The sequence below is a fragment of the Lethenteron reissneri genome, unplaced genomic scaffold (assembly GCF_015708825.2).
Source record: "Lethenteron reissneri isolate LAM-NWPU_2019-01 unplaced genomic scaffold, ASM1570882v1 scaffold_562, whole genome shotgun sequence".
Classification (NCBI taxonomy): Eukaryota; Metazoa; Chordata; class Hyperoartia; order Petromyzontiformes; family Petromyzontidae; genus Lethenteron; species Lethenteron reissneri.
In genome coordinates this window covers 13,437-28,746 of record NW_026892084.1, presented here as the reverse complement: position 1 = coordinate 28,746, position 15,310 = coordinate 13,437, and the positions used below count along the sequence as shown (strand labels likewise).

The window sequence follows — 15,310 nt, the reverse complement described above, 5'->3', positions numbered from 1 at the left end:
TTTTAGTAATTTCGGTAAAGTCACGTAGGTGGAAATAAAACAAAATAAATCACGACGTTTTGATCGCAACACAAGCAATCGTCATCAGCTGAACACCTGATGACAATTGCTGGTGATTTTACCGAAATAACCAAACAGTATGGATTCCTGCAGTCACCAAAGCATCAAATCAAGATGACGACTTCTTCCAATATATGAGGCACGACAGCAGGGTCATCCACATTTTCCCCAATTATGTTTTCCACACTGAGGGATTTCCCCTCCCCTAAGACCTCGCAGAAATGCTCAGCAAATCTACAAACCTGTTCCTGGGGGTCGTAGACCATATCACATTTTTCCATGTTGTCTATTGTGATGAAAACATTTTTAAAAATAAAATATAGGTAAAATAACGAAATTAAAATGTACTATTGGCTCTCTTGTTGTCTAGGGGTATGTATCACCAATCGTGATAATATCAATGATTCTCACTTCAACTTGTACGCTTCTTGCGTTAACATTAATGGTTCTCGCTTTAACAATTATGTGTGCAATTGTGTCAGGTCTCGGGATTCGGATCTCGCCGCAGGATACAGTTCGTTATTACGACAATGATGCACAAGTTTAGGAAAGAAGCACACAGAAACCTGTTTTTAATCTAAGCAACTTTAATCTCAACTTCTGCCAACATCCAAAAATTATTATCATCAGAACACCAACAACATTGTCCATGCAAGTTTAGTGTAGCAGCGCTGACTGGCGACTAGAAGTAGCAATTACGGGTGTACCCACCCAAGGTGAAGAACTGGGGCAAGGGTCATGGAAGGAATAATAACTGGGTCAAAGGTCATGGAAGGGATCCATCTTTGAGCTCCCAGAACCAGCTGGAAGGTTCGAGAAGGGGGGCGTGTCCAGGGTGGGACCAGATCAGCGGGAGGATAAAAGGGGGCGAGAGAGGGAGTTTGGTGGCTGTCCGTGGGAATCAGGGTCGTCTCGCCGTGGAAGTCGTCCTCGTCGTCGCCATTGCTGCTGCCATGCTTGTCATCGCCCGACGCCGCCACTGCTGGATAGTCAGCCAGCTATCCAGTCAGTTAGCGTCGTCGAGCTCGGTGGTCAGGTTAAATTTCCCACACTAACACAGCCACCTCGCACGCCGAGCTCGACATTGCTGCTCTGCGATCTGCCATTAACATGATTATCTCTCACATTATCATAATATCTCACATTAACATGCTAATCTCTCACATTAACATAGCCACCTCCACGCCCTCGTCGTGGAGGCCACTGTGTGGTGCCACAGCGACGGGGCCGCTCTGCCGAGCCAGGGAGCCGCCCGGCTTCCCCACCGCACTTCCCCCCATCACCCCCCCCACATAAGCACGCACCCGCTCCCACGTAGGGCCTCGTGGTCGGGTCACCTACCCTGAGTTTTCACCCGAGGGCCCCCTCGGGGGGTTACCCCACGGTTTCTCAGGGCCAGGGAATTTGACAGGACCCTTCCCAGGCCAAGTAACACTGCGGCGCCGTGGGCGGATTTGAGATCGCACGACCACGGCGAGCTCAGAGAGCCCCGCAGTTAGAAACGCATACAAACACAAACACGGGTCAGCAAGGCGGATAGCTGGGATCAGGACCAAAAAAAAAAGCAGCGTTGGCGGAGAGCGACGGACCCGGGGCTACTGATTGGTCGAAAGGTCAAAAGCCGGCGGGATCGCAAAAGGGCGGGAAATCCTAGGCTCAGGATTGGTCGAGAGACCAAGGCGGTCGGGACGGGGGCGCCTAGCCTTTGATGTGAATAGTATAAAAGACGGAGGGCAGAGTAGGGGAGTCTCTCTTCTTCTGGAGTTTTGACACGGAGTCAGCGACGAAGGAGTCATCGGGCGAGCCGCTAGATTGTCTGCAGGACGATCTGAGCGCCGCAAGGCCACCAAGGGCTACAGACGGTATCGTATTACGCGCCTTACACACCTCAGAGCGGAGAGTAGGATCCGTAGGAGAAGGGTTAGTTCAGGGTAAGGACGAGAGGAAAGCAGTTTAACAGAGAGCGCAGCATAGAATAGGGCTGCACGCCACCAGAGTGTGGGTTAGAAGCGCCTTGCTGGCCCGCACACACACACGGGTGGCTCGGTTGGTTAACCAGCGCTAATAAAATCTCGAGCGTAGTAATAAACCGTGTTGTTGGGTATTTTTGCACGTGGTATTAGCGTGCGCTGCATTCGCGCGTGTGTGGTCGTTGTATGCGTAAAGGCCGTGGTCTCTGTACGATTGTGCGGGTACGGAGGTGTGTGTGCACGCCGCGCTCGGTAAAACCCGCAAGCCGCACACGGTGAACCCGCGAGCCGCGGCGCCGGAGCGCGCTGTGATCGCACGGCCGGGGGGAGCGAGAAGAGGAGGAGGGAGAGCGCTTTTGTGTGTTTGCGTGCCTACGCAGCCGTGTGAGAGGAGAATCGTCCTTGTACGATACTTGTGTTGACGTACACGTGCGAGTGCGGGAGGGGACGAGTCGTTGTGTCGGCGTGTGCCCCGCTCGCGTGTGCGAAACCGCTGTGCGCATTGAAGCTGTTAGCTTTGTGCGATCGTGCGTGTGCTCGTTACTTGCGTAAGTGCGGCGCGGTGGTGGGCCCCTGACCCCCAACCCCGCGGCTCGAGCGCGTAATCGGCTGCGCATTGTCGTGCTGTTTATCTCGCGCGCACGGCGGCGGCAACTTGCGCTCCGCGGGCCAACATCAGCGCAGGGGGAGCATGCACACACGATCCGCAGCACTCACGGGGGTACAGGATAGGGAGCAGATGGGGGACGAAAGTCCGGACCCCACCAGACAGCAAGGGGGTAATGATACGGAGGGGACGATGGAGACAGAGGCGAGCAGCCCTCCACAACTGTCCGTTACATTAACACACTAGCCCTGCCCACGTCGTTTTATGACCCTTGGGCTACACGATTTTAAAACCTTTTAAACAGTCTGCCTCAGCAGCTTTCCCCCTCTTTTCTCCCTCCTGATGACGATGGCTTGTGTTGTGATCGAAAACGTAGGTTTTTCTTTGAACCTATCTTCGTGACTTTACCGAAAGACCCAAGAATATGAATTCCTGCAGTCATGAAAGCTTAAAGTCAAGATTTATGCCAAATAGTCATTATAAAAACTTTTGCTCCTGGGCTGCACCATCATATAACAGCACATTTCTATCATCAAACTAACGTTTAATACCATAATGTTGGAAAATATTCCTACGTGGTGGTGGTCAATCCAAACATTACAACTTTTCAAGCAAAGACTTGTGAGTAAGTAACCTCCACGATGCCTGTCTCCTTTGTGTTCGGGACGCTGCCGAAGCAGCAGGGGGTGCTCCTTTTGCCTGTTGTAGTTTCAAGGGAGGAGTTCACAGGCCTCCGTTACTGCGTGTTTTTTAGAACGCGCTAAATCCATATATATGTAAAAAGATAACTATTACGTAAAAAAGTAGGCGATATCACTCTTCATATAATTTTTGAAAATGGCATTTGTACAACAACCCCTAATGATGGTGTTGCACTAAAAGTAACTTCTTGATCGAGTTAAACAGTGATTTGTGATCGGGTATTACTGAGGCACACTCCATCTCCACAGCAACTCCTGACCAACGCCCATCTTTGCAGCTCCGTATGGCTCTCCATATCTCGGAGAGAAGGCTGCGGTAAACTTCCTCATTCTCTGACATGGATTCTGTAGAACGTGAGAGGGGACATGTCGCTTTTTCTCACCCAGCCTGAACACCTCCTCTGTCTGTCAGGGTCTCAAGGGAGATTTGGACAGTGCACCCAAAGCAGCCATTGCAGCTGCCTGAGCCACAGTCCAATAACTCACCCATTTCCCATCGACATCAGGAATGCTGGAAGATGCAAAACCCCAGCTGCAAGTGATCGTGGAATTCTCACTAGCAACTTTCATTAGCTAGCTGAGACCAAGCAGATGTTTGTTCGAATAGGTTCCTGGATGTACACCCAATACCGGAGTGGAAGAATGTCATACGCATTTTAGAAATGATAAGCCGATGGTCAGTGGGCAAATCAGCCTTAACGGCAGGGCCTGCTGTCAAGGACATGGGCACGTATCCACTTTTCGATCATGATTTAGTCCCAGCAGATGTTCTTGCTTGGACCCGGCATGCATCCATGATGTTGAGTGGATGCACCGATGCTGAAACAGCCTGTTGGTAATTACAAGCCCATGGGCTGCAGAAAAATATAGCAGCCTCCAACTGTTGTTTTTGAGCTGATCTGTCCAATATCTTCCAATAACTCCAGGCCAGGTGCCAGCATCATGACCCACTCGGAACTCAAAGCCACCCAACAAGATGACTCTATCTCGGGGGGCCACTTTAGCTAGCACCTGTGACAGGAGGTCATAAAAGGCATCTGATTAATCGGCTTTGCCTGCATCCTTCTACTGATGGTCATCTTCGTTTTGCAAGTGTAGAGAAGGAAGGGAATGACCGTGGCCGAGAAGACCTGAAGCTTCGTGCGGAGCGACAGACCAGTAGCTTCCACACAGCGTTACGCAACCGATTAAAATATATTGCCACTCGACTGATTCGGAGTGAGACCTCTGCTGTTAACCCGGTGCCGGTAATGAGCACACAGTCCAAGTAGGGGAAACTCTCTCCACAACTACCCCATCACCGATTGGGAGTTGTGGGGTGGAGTGTCCGATGGTACAAAATACCAGGCAGGTGCTTAGTTTGGTGGGGCTGATGGTACAGCCCCACCTCTTAGTGGCACGCTCTAGTTTCAGCAGCAGTGTCTCCAACTCCTCCTCTGAATGAGCAGCACTTACCAAATCATCAACGTACATAATTGTGGTTGACCAATAGGGAGCCATTCCTTGACCGCACCCGGGCATCGATCAGCCTCCCATTTGTATCTGTACCAAATGGAAATTCCTCCAGTACAGCTATTGAAGGCTTCACGATCTACGTGGTCAAAATAGATGTTAAATAATGTGGGAGCCAGAGGACATCCTTGTCGCACCCCAAGGTGTACAATGAATGACTCTGACTCCAAGCCACGTAATTTTACCTGGGCCCGTTCATCATCATGAAGGTCTTTAATGATCGTGAGCAGCGGGTCAGGGACTCTGAAAGAACGAAGAACAACCAAAAGCCCAGGCCTACTGATGGTATCATAGGCCTTGACTAGGTCAAGAAAGCAGAGATGTAGGTCTTGTTGGAATTCCATATTCCTCTTGCTGTAGCAAATATGGCATCTGTGCAGGATCGCCCTTTCCTGAAACCGCATTGGGGCTCCGCAAGCCTCTCCTCAGCGTGACTCGCAAAGCAATGTTGAATAATCCTTGCCAGGACTTTTCCCGGCACACTGAGGAGTGATTTGCCCCTGTAGTTGTTACAGTTTGTGCGGTCCCCCTTCTTAAAAAGGGTACCACCAGGGCATCTATCCAATCCTGCAGAACCCATCCAGTGGTCCAGACTGTTGTTATGATGTCACATAGGGCAGTCTGCGCACAAACGCCACACACCCTCAGCATTTTGCTTGGGAGATCATCTCTGCCCGGTGCCTTTTCTGGTCTCAGACTCTGGATCGCCTTCAGTCCTTCCTCAACAGATGGTACCTCAGCCAGCCACCCACAGGGGGTGGCTTTCTTAAGGCACCGCAGCCTCAGCAGGGTCATCCCCACTTTGTCCCATGATGTTTTCCATGTCGAGGGATTTCCCCTCAACCAGGTCCTCACATAAATGCTCAGCAAATCTGCAAACCTGTTCCTGGGGGTCGGAGATTGTATCACCGTTCTTTCCCCTAATGATGGTAATAGGTGTGGTGCTGCAGGTTTCTTTTTTGATGGAGTTAAATGGGGGATCTGTGGTCGAAGGCCATTGAGGCAGACTCCATCTCCTCAGCAACCTGCGACCACCACCCATCCTTGCAGCGCCTCACGGTTTTCCGAAACTCGAGCGAAGGCTGTGGTAAGCCTCCTCATTCTCTGACGTGCGATGCTGTAGACCAGGGGTCCTCAAACTACGGCCCGCGGGCCACATGCGGCCCGCCAAGGACATTTATCCGGCCCGCCGGGTGTTTTTGCCGGCCGCTGCCTGTCTGTTACTTTTTTCTGCATGAGAAGGACGGTCATTGGTGGAAGAGGGAGAGGGGGCGGAGTTTCCCCCAATCAGACTGCATTGATGGGCAGTGCAGTCTGTATGTCTCTGTGTGGGCAAAGTTATTACTGGTATATTGTTTTTGTAGCGCTGTATATATATTGGTATTTTACTAATATCAATTTTGACTCCCTAGGAAACAATGATGTCAAGAAAGAGAAAAAATTGCCTCGGAGTGTAGGATATTCAAAGAACAGTGGACTTATGATTACTTTTTCAAGCAGTACAAGGAAAGAGCTGTGTGTCTGATATGCCAGAATATAGTGTCTGTGTTCAAAGAATACAATTTACGTCAACACTATAAAACTCAACATAAAGATAAATATGCTTGTTTGGTCGGAGAAGTGAGAAAAGATAAAATATTAAAACTGAAAATACATTAACAACTCAACGAAATAGTTTTGTGAAGCAGAAGCAGCTAAATATTTCATCACTGCGAGCAAGTTTTCAAGTTTCCAAGCTAATAGCATGCACTGGCAGACCATTCGTGGAGGGAGAATTTGTTAAAGAATGCCTTCTTTCTGTTGCCAAAGAGATGTGTCCAGAGAAGGCCGATTTATTTAGCACAGTGAGTCTTTTAGGACCTACAATTACACGGAGGATTGAAGAAATGGGAGACAATTTGCATCAGCATTTACAAAACTCCACAAAAAAACTTTCCTATTTTTCCTTGGCACTCGACGAAAGCAATGATGTTCGTGATTCTGCACAACTTCAAATTTTTATTCGTGCGACGAATGACTATTTCGAAGTCACAGAAGAGCTTGCTGCACTGCAAAGCATCAAAGGAACAACTACAGGAGAGGATATCTTTCGATTTAAAGCTTTCGTGACTGCAGGGATTCATCTTCTTGGTTCTTTCGGTAAAGTCACATAGAAAGGAAGTAATAAAATAATAAAAGTAAAACATAATAAAATAATTCTCACGACGTTTCGGCCACAACGCAAGCAGCCGTCCTCAGGTGAAAACCAGGTCTGTCGGGGAGACAGCGTCTGAATGAAACGGCACACGAGCTTGGAGCCCGTGTTGCATATGTAGTACTAATAACATTCCTGCATTTCCCATAAATATGCTAAATTCCTCTTGATATGCAAATTCTTGTCAAGGCGCTCTTTCTCCCGTTTCCAACCCAGCTTATATATGCTCCAAGCTCGTGTGCTGTTTCATTCAGACGCTGTCTCCCCGACAGACCTGGTTTTCACCAGAGGACGGCTGCTTGCGTTGTGGCCGAAACGTCGTGAGAATTATTTTATTATGTTTTATTTTTATTATTTTATTACTTCCCTTCTACGTGACTTTACCGAAAGAACCAAGAAGAGAGGATATCTATGAAAAGGTTTGCCAAACTGTGAATGATTTGGAGCTGAACTGAGCTAAACTAGCCAGTGTGACAACTGATGGTGCTCCTAGCATGGTGGGGTCTAAGAAAGGAGTAATTGCTCGCATTAACCAAGAGATGGACAAACATAACCATTCTCATCCAATAGCCATACACTGCCTCATCCACCAACAAGCGCTGTGTAGTAAATCACTGAAGTGGGACTCTGTTATGAAATTTGTAGTATCTTGTGTTAACTTCATTAGAGCTCATGCACTAAACCACAGACAATTTCAGGCATTTCTGTCCGAGCTAAATGTTGACTATGAAGATGTTCTGTATCACACAGAAGTCCGTTGGCTGAGTCGAGGGAGAGTTTTGAAACGTTTCTATGACTTGCTTCCACAGATTACAGCTTTTCTGCTTTAAAAAAACAAAGAAGTACCAGAGCTCAATGATGCAGAATGGAAATGGCACCTTGCCTTTTTGACAGATGTAACAGAGCTACTCAACAGTTTCAATGTGCAACTTCAAGGAAAGGGGAAGCTGATCTGTGATATGCAATCACATGTCAAAGCATTTGAAGTAAGAATAGGCCTCCTCATCAAACAAGTGAAGGAGGGAAAACTTCTGCCATCTCCCTACAACTCAAAATCTGTTAGCGGAAAAACCATTGGTTGCATTCCCAAACAAAACATGTGTGGATTCACTGGAAAAAATTGCAAAAGGAGTTCCAATTTGTATTTAAAGAGCTTCATCTCCATGAACAGGACATACAGCTTTTCCGCAACCCATTTTCTATTGACATTGAAAATGTGGATACAATTTACCAAATGGAACTGGCTGAACTGCAGAATTGTGACTCTCTGAAAGACGCATTCAAGTCAAGCAGCCTTCATAATTTCTATGCATCTCTCCCCTCTGAGACATATCCTCATCTCAGGAACCATGCACTCAAAATGGCAACCATCTTTGGCAGCACTTATGTCTGTGAACAGACTTTTTCCAGAATGAAACATTTGAAATCTCCAACCAGATCTAGACTAACGGATGCACACTTGCATAAACTTGTTACGACTAGCAGTGTCAAATATGGAACCGGACATTGACCATCTCATTAGCCAAAAGCAGGCCCATAGTTCCCATTGAAATACTGGCAAGTTTAATATATATGCAGTGTGCATAGGAATTTGTTCATAGTTTTTTTTAACTATAGTCCGGCCCTCCAACGGTCTGAGGGACAGTGAACTGGCCCCCTGTTTAAAAAGTTTGAGGACCCCTGCTGTAGACGATTAGGGTGGGCCTGTCTCTTTTTCTCAACCATCCTGAACACCTCCTCTGTCAACCAAGAGTGGAGGACGATGCCAACCCCAGCCGCAAGCGATGATGAAATTCTCGCTGGCAACTTCCATCAGCTAGATGAGACCAGGCCACCTTAAGTTGGAATGGTGTCCTGTGTGTACACCTATCACCGGAGTGGAAGAATGGCAGGCGCATCTTACAGATGACAAGTCGATGGTCAGATGGCAGATCAGTTCCACGGTAGGTCCTGGTGTCAAGAACATGGGCTCGCATCCGCTGTTCCATCACTATGTAGTCCAGCAGATGTTCTTGCTTGGACCAGGCATGCATCCATGATGTTGTGTGGATGCGCCGATGCCGGAACAGCGTGTTGGTAATTACAAACCCGTGGGCTGCACAACATCCTAGCAGCCTCCTGCCGTTGTTATTGAGCTGATTTGGCCCATGCCTTCCAATAAATCCAGACCAGGTTCCTGCATCAGGCATTGAAGTCACCCAATAAGAGACTCTATCCGGAGGGGCCACTTTCGCCAGCACTTGTGACAGGAGGTCATAGAAGGCATCTGACTCATTGGCCTTGCCTGCATACCTCCACGGATGTTCGTCTTCGGTGGGGTCATAAATAACCACCACCACTCCTTGCCTCTGTTGATGGGAAGGCGAGCACAAAGTAGCCTGTGGCTTATAGCTTCCCACACCTCACCGACACGGTCCCACGCCCCCTTCATTCTTTTGTTCCGAAGAAGAGCCACACCGTTTTGTTTGGCAGTCTCCTGCCCCGAGTAGAGGACCATCCACCCCTCATGGTGGCAGGAGCCAGACCCGGTCCACCGGACCTCCTGAATGCCACAGAGATTCAGGCGGTACCGGTCCAGCTCCCAACTGCTGCTACATAGATCCCTTAAGAGCACTGTTGTGAGTGCAATGCAAGACCGAGGTTGATTCTGCGTTGAATTTTGGGAGAACGGCCTACCGTTGAGTCCTGGGGGGTCCCTAACGCTGTAGTCGACCTCGACGGTGAATTTGCATACCCTGCGCTTCTGGTGCGTTGCCTCGTCACCCAGGAATTTAGGCGTGCGTCAGGGTTGGTGCGAAAGGTCTCTCGCGGTTGTCTCTATCTGTGTGTAATGCGAGCAAAGACAGGGTCACGTGAGTATGGGCGGAGTCAGGGTCACGTGAGGATGGGCGGAGTCAGGGTCACGTGAGGGGGAGGATATAAGGGGAGAACCGGAAGGGTATCGGGAGGGAAGTCGGAATTAAGAAGGGAGAGGCCACGTGGAGTGCTGGCGAGGAGTGGGGAGATAGTGAGAGAGTGGAGGCACGGCACCGTCGGCCAGCGGTGCGCGTGGAGCAGCGGGGAGACTGCAGAGTACGCGGAGGAGCGCACGGGGCAGCGGAGTGGATGCTGTTGGTGCGGAGTAACGGGGAGCAGCAGGGCGGCTGCGGAGTGTGCGGGAGCACACAGGCAGCGGTGTGGCTGCAGAGAGAGAGCGAGTGGGAGACAGCGTGGAGCGCGGAGGCGCGAGGAGGAACAGGTGCGGGTCGGAGCGGAGACTTCGCAGGGTGTGAGCAAGAACCCAATAAAGGACACGTTGAACGACATCGCCTGGAAGTCCTTTATTACATGTGTAAGTCGACGCGGTGTTCCGTCATTGTCGACACGCGGGGTCGCTGTGTGAAGTCGGTGAACTGCAGGGTTCTGTAGACACGTGTTATTATTGTTGCCGATAGTTTTGAAGAGTTGGTTGTACTTGCTTGTCAATAAATTGTTATCCGCCACAGTTGGTTTACGTCCTTGTGCGTAACGAACCAAGGCATAGTTACTACATTCCAAATCTTGTTAAGATTCTCAGTATTCCAGATCGAGTTATCGTCCTTCTTTCTGTTGCCGTCTGATACAAAATATTGAGAGAATTGCACGGGAGAGAAAATGTATCCCCTCTCCTCTCTCTCCCATGTTAGAAATGAGCAACTCTCAGCTATCAGCTGGAATTGGAATATTTCCCCCTTCACTGCCGATGCCGGATGTGAAATTGGTGAGGTTTCAGGACTTTTTCAGTTGGTGCAAGCGGCTATGTCTCTCTGCATTGTCTAACCGATTCATATTCGCCCAGACACCCTGGCTGACAAGGAGAGAGGTGGCTGAGAATAAGAGTCGGGCCTATTTTGCCTCTGGTGAGAACATCTCACATCCAAAAATTTACAGTCATTACCACAGCAATGGGCAAGCTGAGTATATTTGCAGATTTTTGCCGGGTATTTTTCTGAGATGTTGCCCAAAAGCTTTGTATATCACGGTGTGGGGTGGGGGGGGGTGTACATGCACGTGTGTGTTAATGTGTTCCCAATCTGTTTTCCCAAACGCGCCGATGGATACAAAAAACGATTCACTCGCGAGTACAAAATATAGCCGCTGAACACGGCGTCCTCTGTGCGCGTCAATGTGAAAATGAATGTACGGAGCCTCCATCTCCAGCCACACCTCGTCGCCAGCTTTGAGACTCAGCACGACACTGCCACTTATTGCGGTGTATTTTATACCACATATCTTAGAGATGACCTTCCCGTTTTTCATGATCATAACCACGAGGTGCTCTTCACCGGGGTGCGCGTACAGCGTGAAATAGTAGACGCCTGAGTGGCCGCAGGTGAACTTCCCCGTGCCGGGGTTGTAATGGCCCTGCGGGTTGGTGATGATGACGTTGAACCTCACGGGGGAGCCGGCCGCCGGCGTGTAAGCGCCGACCTTCGCAGAGAAGGCCGACCTGGGCCCCACGCCGCTCTCTCCCTGCTCGCCTTTCTCGCCTCTTTCGCCCTGCTCACCTCCGACTCCCGGAGTCCCCGCGCGCCCCGGTTGGCCAAGAGGGCCCAGCTTTCCTGGCAGACCTAGTCGGACAACACGGTCCAAACGCACGGCATGCGCATGTGTGTGTGTCACCCCACGGTAGTGTGGCAGTTAGCGCTATGAACCAGGCAGAGACCCGAGTTCGATTCCCGCTCATGGTCAACACAAGCGACGAATATCTGAACCAGTCCTGGGACTCCTTCCCTAGGTCGACTCAGCCTCAAATGATTACCTGGTGCAATGTGTACACAACGCCACTTGGGAGACAAAGGCATGCCGGCCTTCATCGGTGCTCACTAACAGCACTTGCCACAACAGTCTGATAAGGCTATACGAGGGATTTTTGTGTATTTATCCCCACTCTCAAACCGAGAGATGGGGCAATTCTGCATCCATGTTGATGACGGTGAGCCAAACCTGCACAATTGGTGTCTTTTAACTTCACGTAAAAAAGTATAGAAGTGATACATCGCTTCGTGGCACATGCAGCCTGGTTACAGGAGGTCGTGCGCTCGATCGCATTCATGACGCCAGCTGTTTATTTGGAGTTTGCATGCGTCTCTCCCCGTTGTTGTGTGGATTTTTCACTGTGTTCTCCGATTTTCTACCCTCCACATGTAGACATGTATTTAGCTGAATATATGTCCACGTGATGATAAGTCCACTTCGTCGAGCTATCATTAAATGTGGCCAGGTCGCTTCTGAACAAGAGTATCATATGTCGTGTGGTTGTTTATTCACGCGGAAAACTTCGTATTTTTCTCCTGTGTTACTTTATACGCAGCATCCCACACGGATGCTCCTCACATTCAACACCAGGTACTCCTGTAGCGAACTCTTTCTTTCTTCCTCCGCTAGCCTGTTACTCCCCGCTCTCCTAGCCTGTCACGGACTCTCTCTCTGTACACTCTGCTAGCTTCTCACCCCGCTATAGCCTATCACACTCAGACTCAAGATTCCGCTAGCCTCTCCACTGCTAGCGTGTCTCGCCTGTGCCCCAGCGGGGGATCAGCCATCACCTCTGGGGAGGACGAGGTGTGGAGGGAAAGGTCCCGGACTTCTCTTGAATATGTTCACTGCTTCATCTCCAACCAACTGCTTCATCTCCAACCAACTCAACCCCGTTGCTTCAGAAGTTCCCCTTATATCCCCCTCCTCATTAAGTGCTCTCAGATGACCCTCATTAAGATGGCGTCTCTTGCACGTGTTCTCACCCTCATCGCCACTATCTCTCGCCTCCTTGGCACCTACACCGCGTTGGCATTTGCAGCCAGCCAATCACTGCCTCGTTCCCTAATTGATGGCGTCTCTCTGTCTGCTGTCTCCTAGGCCACCCGCCTGCACCTGCTCGTCCTGAGCTGGCCTCACTGTTTGTAACCCCGTACATGAATGCAACTGCTGTTTTGCAAACCCTGCGCACGTTACGCCACTACGCATAGCTCAGTGAGAATTACTTGGTAATAAAATACATATATAGAATCAGCTGCTAGGAGCACACGAGTCAGTGTCACAGTCCCACCTGGGTCCCCAGTCAAGCCTCGAGCCCCGAGGTCTCCCTTGGCTCCGGGTTGCTCCGGTAACGCCTGCGAGAAGAACAAAGCATGGCTCGTCCGCTCAACAAGCCACTCTCCATTCACAACCACTCGCCTCCACGCACTCTCCTGCCTCTCCCCTCTCATCTCACTCCATTCCCCTCCACGCACTTACCTGTCTCTCCCCTCTCATCTCACTCTACTCCCCTCCACTCACTCTCCTGCCTCTCCCCTCTCATCTCACTCCATTCCCCTCCACGCACTCTCTTGTCTCTCCCCTCTCATCTCACTCCACTCCCCTCCACGCACTCTCCTGCCTCTACCCTCTCATCTCACTCTACTCCCTTCCACGCACTCTCCTGTCTCTCATCTCACTCCACTCACTCTCCTACCTCTCCCCTCTCATCTCACTCTACTCCTCTCCACGCACTCTCCTGTCTCTCCCCTCTCATCTCACTCCACTCCCCTCCCCGCACTCTCCTGCCTCTCCCCTCTCATCTCGCTCTACTCCCTTCCACGCAGTCTCCCGCCTCTCATCTCACTCCACGCACTCTCCTGCCTCTCCCCTCTCATCTCACTCCACTCCCCTCCACGCACTCTCCTACTTCTCTCCTCTCATCTCACGCCCCTTCCACGCACCTCTCCTGCCTCTCTCCTCTCATCTCACTCCACTTCCCCTCCCCGCACTCTCCTGCCTCTCCCCTCTCATCTCACTCCACTCTCCTCCACGCACTCTCCTGCCTCATCCCCTCTCATCTCACTCTTCTCCCCTCCACTCATCCTCCTGCCTTTTCCCTCTCAACTCACGTCTACTCCTTCCACTCACTCTCTTGCCTCTCCGCCTCTCATCTCACTCAATTCCCACTCCACGCACTCCCCTGCCTTTTCGCTCTCATCTCACTCCACTCCCTCCACGCACTATCTTGCCTCTCCTCTCTCATCTCATGCATTCCCCTCCACTCACTCTCCCTGCTTCTCCCCTCTCATCTCACTCTACTCCCCTCCACTCATCTTCCTGCCTCTCCCATCTCATCTCCTCACTCCACTCCACACGAGACACTCTCCTACGAGAATGAGAGAGTGAACGATCGAGGGAATGACATTGCGAGTGAACGATTGGAGTGCGTGATGAGTGAGTGAACGAGGAAACAATGAGTGAGCAAGTGAACATTGAGTGAGCGAGGTGAGCGAGCGAGTGATCGCGTCGCACCACGAGCCACCGTGGGGGGGTCTCTGGGACCCGACCCTCACCGTCTCTGCCGTCCCTCCGGGGGGCCCCAGGGGTCCGTGCTGCCCCGGGGCTCCGGGCTGACCGGGGATCCCGGTTGATTGCCCGCGCAGATGGTCCTCTCCTGCTGGGCTCCCACCACCACCACCCCCAGCAGCAGCAGCAGCGCAGGGCCGAGATGGACATCTGGGACAGCAGTGGGGAGATGTTAACTAGCTCGCCGGGTGGTACAGGATGGATTTAAACACGAATTATTATTTTATTTTACCAAGTAAAGTATTAATGAGCTGCTATATAGTAGCTATTTTTTCACAAGCGCCCTGCCCATCACAAATGTGGGTCTATGTGTAAGTCGCCTCGTCTCTGCGAGGCTGTGGGTCCTTGTGTGAGTCTACTCGTCTCAATGTGAGTTCACGGGTCTCTTTGTGAGTCTATGGGTCTCATTGTGAGTCTGTGGGTCTCTGTTTGAGTCTGTGGGTCTCTGTGAGTAATATGGGTCTCTATGTGAGGAATCTACGGGTTTCTGTGTGAGGCTATAGATCTTTGTATGAGTCTATGGATCTCTGTGTGAGGCTATGGATCTTTGTGTGCGTGTACGAGTTCCTGTGTGAGTTTGTGGATCTATGTATGAGTTTGTTGGTCTATATGATTATACGGGTCCCGTTGTGAGTCTATGGTCGTTTGTGAGTCTATGGGTCGCTGTGTGAGGAGTATATGGCCTTTGCGTGAGTCCGCGGGTCTATGTGTGAGTCACTCGTCTTCATGTGAGTTTACGGGTCTCTGTGTGTGTCTTTGAATTTTTGTGTGCGTCTATGGTCTGTGTGAGTCTTTGGGTTTATGTGTGAGTCTATAGGTTTCTGTGTGAGGCTATGGATCTCTGTGTACATCTATGGGTCTGTGTGAGTCTACGGGTCCCAGTGTGAGTCTGTGGGTCTACGTGTGAGTCTGTGGGTGTATG

General features: G+C 50.5%; 1 pseudogene; it reads right to left on the bottom strand.

Annotated features, from left to right (window-relative positions):
• Positions 1-826: 826 nt before the first annotated feature.
• LOC133339922 (complement C1q tumor necrosis factor-related protein 5-like) lies at positions 827-14,538 on the bottom strand (annotated as a pseudogene).
• Between the last annotated feature and the right edge of the window lie 772 nt (positions 14,539-15,310).